Source organism: Calliopsis andreniformis, unplaced genomic scaffold (assembly GCF_051401765.1).
Source record: "Calliopsis andreniformis isolate RMS-2024a unplaced genomic scaffold, iyCalAndr_principal scaffold0025, whole genome shotgun sequence".
In the NCBI taxonomy this organism is placed as follows: domain Eukaryota; kingdom Metazoa; phylum Arthropoda; class Insecta; order Hymenoptera; family Andrenidae; genus Calliopsis; species Calliopsis andreniformis.
Genome location: NW_027480434.1, coordinates 2,634,917 through 2,644,722, shown reverse-complemented (window position 1 = coordinate 2,644,722; position 9,806 = coordinate 2,634,917).

The following is a 9,806-nucleotide window of genomic DNA, read 5'->3' as shown; positions in this document are numbered from 1 at the left end:
GCTTCGGGCATTGACTTCTAAGGTCCTAGCTATTCAATCTGTTGGAGCAACGCCCTTGGGTGAAGCCTAGGTAGCGCGGGAAGTAGAAATGACAATAACTTTCACACTGGGTGCAATTATTCGCTTTATACGATGGAAAAGCTGTTGCATCTTTATTGTATTTTATACTTCTGGCGTTGACTTCTTAGGCCCTAACAATTCGATCTGGTGGAACAACGCCCTAGAGTGAAGCCTAGGTTGCCTGGAACGTACAAATGACCATCACTTTCACACGGGTTGCAATTATTCCTGTTATAGGACGGAAAGACTGTTGTATTTTTATTGTATTTTATGCTTCAGGCGTTGACTTCTGAGGCAGCAGCTATTCGATGTGGTGGAAGAACGCCATAGAGTGAAGCCCAGGTTGCCCGGAACGTAGAAATGACCATAACTTTCATACTGGTTGCAATTATTCGTTTTATATGATGGAAGATCTGTTGTATTTATATTGTATTTTATGCTGCTGGCGTTCACTTCTTAGGCCCTAACTATTCGATCTGGTGGAACAACGCCCTGTGGTGAAGCCTAGGTTGCCGGAACGTAGAAATGACCATAACTATCACACTGGTTGTTATTATTCGTTTTATACGATAGAAAAACTGTTCTATTTATTTTGTATTTTATGCTTCGGGCGTTGACTTCTAAGGCCCTAACTATTCGATCTGGTGGAACAACGGCCTGGAGCGAAGCCTAGGTTGCCGGAACGTAGAAATGACCATAACTCTCACACTGGTTGCTATTATTCGTTCTATACGATGGAAAAACTGATCTATTTATTTTGTATTTTATGCTTCGGGCGTTGACTTCTAAGGCCCTAACCGTTTGATCTGGTGGAGCAACGCCCTAGAGTGATGCCTAGGTTGCCCGGAACGTAGAAATGACCATAACTTTCACACTGCTTGCTATTATTCGTTTTATACGATGGAAAAACTGTTATATTTATATTGTATTTTATGCTTCTGGCGTTGACTTCTTAGGCCCTCACTATTCGATCTGGTGGAACAACGCCGTAGAGTGAAGCCTAGGTTGCCCGGATCGTAGAAATGACCATTACTTTCACACTGTTTGCAATTATTCCTTTTATACGATGGAAAAGCTGTTGTATTTATATCGTATTTTATGCTCTGGCGTTGACATCTAAGGACTTAACCATTCGATCTGGTGGAGCAGCGCCCTAGAGTGAAGCCTAGGTTGCTCGGAATGTAGAAATGACCATTACTTTCACACTGGTTGCAATCATTCGTTTTATACGATGGAAAAGCTGTTGTATTTATATTGTATTTTATGCCTCTGGCGTTGACTTCTACGGCCGTAGCTATTAGATGTGGTGGAGCAACGCCCTAAAGTGACGCCTAGGGTGCTCGGAACGTCGAAATGACCATTACTTTCACACTGGTTGCAATTATTCGTTTTATACGATGGAAAAGCTGTTGTATTTATATCGTATTTTATGCTTCTGGCGTTGACTTCTTAGGCCGTAACTATTCGATCTGGTGGAGCAACGCCCTGGAGTGAAACCTAGGTTGCCCGGAACGTAGAATTGGCCATCACTTTCAAACTGGTTGCAATTATTCCTGTTATATGATGGAAACACTGTCGTATTTTTTTTGCATTTTATGGTTGGGGCGTTGACTTCTAAGTCCCTAACTATTCAATCTGTTGGAGCAACGCCCTGGGGTGATGCCTAGGTTGCTTGGAACGTAGAAATGACCATAACTTTTACGCTGGTACCAATTATTCGTTTTATACAATGGAAAAACTGTTCTATTTATTTTGTATTTTATGCTTCGGGCGTTGGCTTCTAAGGCCCTAACTGTCTTATCTGGTGGAGCAACGCCCTAGAGTGAAACCTAAGTTGCCCGGAACGTAAAAATGACCATAACTTTCACACTGGTTGCTATTATTCGTTTTATACGATGGAAAAACTGTTATATTTATATTGTATTTTATTCTTCTGGCGTTCACTTCTTAGGCCCGAGCTATTCGATCTGGTGGAACAACGCCCTAGGGTGAAGCCTAGGTAGCCCGGAACGTAGAAATGGCCATAACTTTTACACTGGTAGCAATTATTCGTTTTATACAATGGGAAAACTGTTCTATTTATTTCGTATTTTATTCTTCGGGCGTTGACTTCTAAAGCCCTAACTGTGTGATCTGGTGGAGTAACGCGTCAGAGTGAAGCCTAGGTTGCCCGGAACGTAGAAATGACCATCACTTTCACACTGGTTGCTATTATTCGTTTTATACGATGGAAAAACTGTTATATTTATATTATATTTTATGCGCCTGGCGTTCACTTCTTAGGCCCTAACTATTCGATCTGGTGGAACAACGCCGTAGAGTGAAGCCTCGGTTGCCCGGATCGTAGAAATGACCATTACTTTCACACTGTTTGCAATTATTCCTTTTATACGATGGAAAAGCTGTTGAGTTTATATCGTATTTTATGCTTCTGGCGTTGACATCTAAGGACCTAACTATTCGATCTGGTGGAGCAGCGCCCTAGAGTGAAGCCTAGGTAGCCCGGAACGTAGAATTGACCATAACTTTTACACTGGTAGCAATTATTCGTTTTATACAATGGAAAAACTGTTCTATTTATTTTGTATTTTATGCTTCGGGCGTTGACTTCTAAGGCCCTAACTATTCGATCTGGTGGAGCAACGCCCTCGAGTGAAGCCTAGGTTGCCCGGTACGTAGAAATGACCGTCACTTTCAAATTGGTTGCAATTATTCCTGTTATAGGATGGAAAAACTGTTGTATTTTTATTGCATGTTATGCTTCTGGCATTGACTTCTAAGGCCCTAACTATTCAATCTGTTGGAGCAATGCCCTAGGGTGAAGCCTAGGTTGCACGGAAAGTAGAAATGACCTTAACTTTCATACTGGTTGCAATTATTCGTTTTATATGATGGAAAAACTGTTGTATTTATTTTGTGTTTTATGCTTCGGGCGTTGACTTCTAAGGCCCTAACTGTTTGATCTGGTGGAGCAACGCCCTAGAGTGAAGCCTAGGTTGCCCGGTACGTAGAAATGACCATCACCTTCAAACTGGTTGCAATTATTCGTCTGATACGATGGAAAAGCTGTTGTATTTATATCGTATTTTATGCTTCTGGCGTCGACTTCTTAGGCCCTAACTATTCCATCAGGTGGAACAACGCCCTAGGGTGAAGCCTAGGTGGCCCGGAACGTAGAAATGACTATAACGTTTACACTAGTAGCAATTATTCGTTTTATACAATGGAAAAACTGTTTTATTTATTTTGTATTTTATGCTTCGGGCGTTGACGTCTAAGGCCCTAACTGTTTGATCTGGTGGAGCCATGCCCTAGAGTGAAGCCTTGGTTGCCCGGAACGAAGAAATGACCATAACTTTCACACTGGTTGCTATTATTCGTTTTATACGATGGAAAAACTGTTATATTTATATTGTATTTTATGCCTCTGGCGTTGACTTCTAAGGCCGTAGCTATTAGATGTGGTGGAGCAACGCCATAGAGTGACGCCTAGGGCGCTCGGAACGTGGAAACGACCATTACTTTCACACTGGTTGCAATTATTCGTTTTATACGATGGAAAAGCTGTTGTATTTATATCGTATTTTATGCTTCTGGCGTTGACATCTAAGGACCTAACTATTCGATCTTGTGGAGCAGCGCCCTAGAGTGAAGCCTAGGTTGCTCGGAATGTAGAAATGACCATAACTTTCACACTGGTTGCTATTATTCGTTTTATACGATGGAAAAACTGTTGTATTTATATTGTATTTTATGCTTCTGGCGTTCACTTCCTAGGCCCTAACTGTTTGATCTGGTGGAGCAACGCCCTAGAGTGAAGCCTAGGTTGCCCGCTACGTAGAAATGACCATCACTTGCACACTGGTAGCAATTATTCGATTTATACGATTGAAACACTGCTGTATTTTTATTGCATTTTATGCTTCGGGCGTTGACTTCTAAGGCCCTAACTATTCAATCTGTTGGAGCAACGCCCTAGGGTGAAGCCTAGGTTGCTCGGAAAGTAGATATGACCATAAGTTTCATACTGGTTGCAATTATTCTTTTTATACGATGGAAAAACTGTTCTATTCACTTTGTATTTAATGCTTCGGGCGTTGGCTTCTAAGGGCCTAACTGTCTGATCTGGTGGAATAACGCCCTAGAGTGAAGCCTAGGTTGCCCGGATCGTAGAAATGACCATTACTTTCACACTGTTTGCAATTATTCCTTTTATACGATGGAAAAGCTGTTGTGTTTATATCGTATTTTATGCTTCTGGCGTTGACATCTAAGGACCTAACTATTCGATCTGGTGGAGCAGCGCCCTAGAGTGAAGCCTAGGTTGCTCGGAATGTAGAAATGACCATAACTTTCACACTGGTTGCTATTATTCGTTTTATACGATGGAAAAACTGTTGCATTTATATTGTATTTTATGCTTCTGTCGTTCACTTCTAAGGCCCTAACTATTCGATCTGGTGGAGCAACGCCCTAGAGTGAAGCCTAGGTTGCCCGGTACGTAGAAATGACCATCACCTTCAAACTGGTTGCAATTATTCGTTTTATACGATGGAAAAGCTGTTGTATTTATATCGTATTTTATGCTTCTGGCGTTGACTTCTTAGGCCCTAACTATTCGATCTGGTGGAACAACGGCCTAGGGTGAAGCCTAGGTTGCCCGGAACGTAGAAATGACCATAACTTTTACACTGGTAGCAATTATTCGTTTTATACAATGGAAAAACTGTTCTATTTATTTTGTATTTAATGCTTCGGGCGTTGGCTTCTAATGCCCTAACTGTTTGATCTGGTGGAGCAACGCCCTAGGGTGAAGCCTAGGTTGCCCGGAAAGTAGAAATGACCATAACTTTCACACTGGCAGCAATTACTCGTTTTACACGATGGAAAAACTGTTCTATTTATTTTGTATTTTATGCTTCGGGCATTGACTTCTAAGGCCCTAACTATTCAATCTGTCGGAGCAACGCCCTAGGGTGATGCCTAGGTTGCCCGGAAAGTAGAAGTGACCATAACTTTCATACTGGTTGCAATTATTCGTTTTATATGATGGAAAAACTGTTGTATTTATATTGTATTTTATGCTTCGGGCATTGACTTCTAAGGCCCTTACTATTCAATCCGTTGGAGCGACGCCCTAGGGTGAAGCCTAGGTTGCCCGGAAAGTAGAAATGACCATAACTTTCACACTGGTAGCAATTATTCGTTTTATACGATAGAAAAACTGTTCTATTTATTCTGTATTTTATGCTTCGGGCGTTGACTTCTAAGGCCCTAACTATTCGATCTGGTGGAGCAACGCCCTCGAGTGAAGCCTAGGTTGCCCGGTACGTAGAAATGACCATCACTTTCAAATTGGTTGCAATTATTCCTGTTATATGATGGAAAAACTGTTGTATTTTTATTGCATTTTATGCTTCGGGCATTGACTTCTAAGGCCCTAACTATTCAATCTGTTGGAGCAACGCCCTAGGGTGAAGCCTCGGCTGCTCGGAAAGTAGAAATGACCATAACTTTCATACTGGTTAAAGTTATTCGTTTTATATGATGGAAAAACTGTTCTATTTATTTTGTATTTAATGCTTCGGGCGTTGGCTTTTAAGGCCCTAACTGTTTGATCTGGTGGAGCAACGCCCTGGAGTGAAACCTAGGTTGCCCGGAACGTAGAAATGACCATAACTTTTACACTGGTAGCAATTATTCGTTTTATACAATGGAAAAACTGTTCTATTTATTTTGTATTTAATGCTTCGGGCGTTGGCTTCTAATGCCCTAACTGTTTGATCTGGTGGAGCAACGCCCTAGGGTGAAGCCTAGGTTGCCCAGAAAGTAGAAATGACCATAACTTTCACACTGGCAGCAATTATTAGTTTTATACGATGGAAAAACTGTTCTATTTATTTTGTATTTTATGCTTCGGGCGTTGACTTCTAAGTCCCTAACTATTCGATCTAGTCGAGCAACTCCCTCGAGTGAAGCCTTCGTTGCCCGGTAGGTAGAAATGACCATCACTTTCAAACTGGTTGCAATTATTCCTGCTATATGATGGAAAAACTGTTGTATTTTTATTGCATTTTATGCTTCGGGCATTGACTTCTAAGGCCCTAACTATTCAATCTGTCGGAGCAACGCCCTAGGGTGATGCCTAGGTTGCCCGGAAAGTAGAAATGACCATAACTTTCATACTGGTTGCAATTATTCGTTTTATATGATGGAAAAACTGTTGTATTTAGATTGTATTTTATGCTTCGGGCATTGACTTCTAAGGCCCTAACTATTCAATCTGTTGGAGCGACGCCCTAGGGTGAAGCCTAGGTTGCCCGGAAAGTAGAAATGACCATAACTTTCGCACTGGTAGCAATTATTCGTTTTATACGATGGAAAAACTGTTCTATTTATTCTGTATTTTATGCTTCGGGCGTTGACTTCTAAGGCCCTAACTGTTCGATCTGGTGGAGCAACGCCCTCGAGTGAAGCCTAGGTTGCCCGGTACGTAGAAATGACCATCACTTTCATATTGGTTGCAATTATTCCTGTTATATGATGGAAAAACTGTTGTATTTTTATTGCATTTTATGCTTTGGGCATTGACTTCTAAGGCCCTAACTATTCAATCTGTTGGAGCAACGCCCTAGGGTGAAGCCTAGGTTGCCCGGAAAGTAGAAATGACCATAACTTTCATACTGGATGCAGTTATTCGTTTTATATGATGGAAAAACTGTTGTATTTATTTTGTGTTTAATGCTTCGGGCGTTGGCTTTTAAGGCCCTAACTGTTTGATCTGGCGGATCAACGCCCTAGAGTGAAGCGTAGGTTGCCTGGAACGCAGATATGACCATAACTTATACACTGGTAGCAATTATTCGTTTTATACAATGGAAAAACTGTTCTGTTTATTTTGTATTTTATGCTTCGGGCGTCGACTTCTAAGGCCCTAACTGTTTGATCTGGCGGAGCAACGCCCTAGAGTGAAGCCTAGGTTGCCCGGAAAGTAGAAATGACGTTAACTTTCATACTGGTTGCAATTATTCGTTTTATACGATGGAAAAACTGTTGTATTTATACAGTATTTTATGCTTCTGGCGTTGACTTCTTATGCACTAACTATTCCATCTGGTGGTACAACGCCCTACGGTGAAGCCTAGGTTGCCCGGAAAGTAGAAATGACGTTAACTTTCATACTGGTTGCAATTATTCGTTTTATACGATGGAAAAACTGTTGTATTTATACAGTATTTTATGCTTCTGGCGTTGACTTCTTATGCACTAACTATTCCATCTGGTGGTACAACGCCCTACGGTGAAGCCTAGGTTGCCCGGAACGTAGAAAGGACCATCACTTTCAAACTGGTTGAAATTAATACTTCTATACGATGGAAAAACTGTTATATTTATATTGTATTTAATGCTTCTGGAGTTGCCTTCTTAGGCCCTAACTGTTCGATCTGGTGGAACAACGCCCTAGAGTGAAGCCTAGGTTACCCGGAACGTAGAAATGACCAGTACTTTCACACTGTTTTCAGTTACTCCTGTTATACGATGGAAAAGCTGTTGCACCTTTATTGAAGTTTATGCTTCTGGCGTTGACTTCTAAGGACCTAACTATTCTATCTGGTGGATCAACGCCCTAGAGTGAAGCCTAGGTTGCTCGGAATGTGAAAATGACCATAACATTCACACTGGTTGAAATTATTCGTTTTATACGATGGAAAAGCTGTTGCAGCTTTATTGTATTTTATGCTTCTGGCGTTGACTTCTAAGGCCCTACCTATTCGATCTGGTGGAGCAACGCCCTAGAGTGAAGCCTAGGTTGCCCGGAACGTAGAAATGACCACAACTTTCATACTGGTTGCAATTACACGATTTATATGATGGAAAAACTATTGTATTTATTTTGTATTTTATGCTTCGGCCGTTGACTTCTAAGGCCCTAACTATTCAATCTGTTGGAGCGACTCCCTAGGGTGAAGCCTAGGTTGCCCGGAACTTAGAAATGACCATAACTTTCACACTCATTGCTATTATTCGTTTTATAACATGGAAAAACTGTTATATTTATATTGTATTCTATGCTTCTGGCGTTGCCTTCTTAGGCACTAACTATTCGACCTGGTGGAGCAACGCCCTAGAGTGAAGCCTAAGTTGCCCGGAACACAGCAATTACCATCACTTTCAAACTGGTTGCAAATATTCCTGTTATATGATGGAGAAACTGTTGTATTTTTATAGCATTTTATGCTTCGGGCATTGACTTCTAAGGCCCTAACTATTCAGACTGTAGGAGCAACGCCCTAGGGTGTAGCCTAGGTTGCCCGTGAAGTAGAAATGACCATAGCTTTCATACTGGTTGCAATTAGTCGTTTTATATGATGGAAAAACTGTTGTATTTATATTGTATTTTATGCTTCTGTCTTTGACGTCTAATGCCGCAGCTATTAGATGTGGTGGAGCAACGCACTAGACTGACGCCTAGGTTGCCCGGAACGTAGAAATGACCATTACTTTCGCAATGTTTGCAATTATACATTTTATAAGATGGAAAAACCGTTGTACTTATATCGTATTTTATGCTTCTGGCGTTGACTTCTTAGGCCCTAACTATTCCATCTGGTGGAACAACGCCCTAGGGTGATGCCTAGGTTGCGCGGAACGTAGAAATGGAAATAACTTTCACACCGGTAGCAATTATTCGTTTTATACGATGGAAAAACAGTTCTATTTATTTTGTATTTTATGCTTCGGCCGTCGACTACTAAGGCACTAACTATTCGATCTGTTGAAGCAACGCCCTAGGGTGAAGCCTAGGTTGCCCGGAACGTAGGAATGACCATAACTTTCACACTGGTTGCTATTATTCGTTTTATACGATGGAAAAACTGTTATATTTATATCGTATTTTATGCTTCTGGCGCTGACTTCTTAGGCCCTGACTATTCGATCTGGTGGAACAACGCCGTAGAGTGAAGCCTAGGTAGCCCGGAACGTAGAAATGCCCATAACTTTCACACTGGTTGCTATTATTCGTTTTATGCGATGGAAAATCTGTTGTATTTATACAGTATTTTATGCCTCTGGCGTTGACTTCTTATGCCCTAACTATTCCATCTGGTGGAACAACGCCCTAGGGTGAAGCCTAGGTTGACCGGAACGTAGAAATGACCATCACTTTCAAACTGGTTGAAATTAATCCTTTTATACGATGGAAAAACTGTTATATTTATATTGTATTTTATGCTTCTGGAGTTGCCTTCTTAGGCCCTAACTGTTCGATCTGGTGGAAGAACGCCCTAGAGTGATGCCTAGGTTACCCGTAACGTAGAAATGACCAGTACTTTCACACTGTTATCAGTTACTCCTGTTATACGATGGAAAAGTTGTTGCACCTTTATTGAATTTTATGCTTCTGGCGTTGACTTCTAAGTCCCTAACTATTCTATCTGGTGGATCAACGCCCTAGAGTGAAGCCTAGGTTGCTCGGAATGTAAAAATGACCATAACATTCACAGTGGTTGAAATTATTCGTTTTATACGATGGAAAAGCTGTTGCATCTTTATTGTATTTTATGCTTCTGGCGTTGACTTCTAAGGCCCTAACGATTCGATCTGGTGGAGCAACGCCCTAGAGTGAAGCCTAGGTTGCCCGGAACGTATAAATGACCACCACTTTCAAACTGGTTGCAATTAATCCTTTTATACGACGGAAAAACTGTTGTATTTTTATTGCATTTTATGCTTCCGGCGTAGAC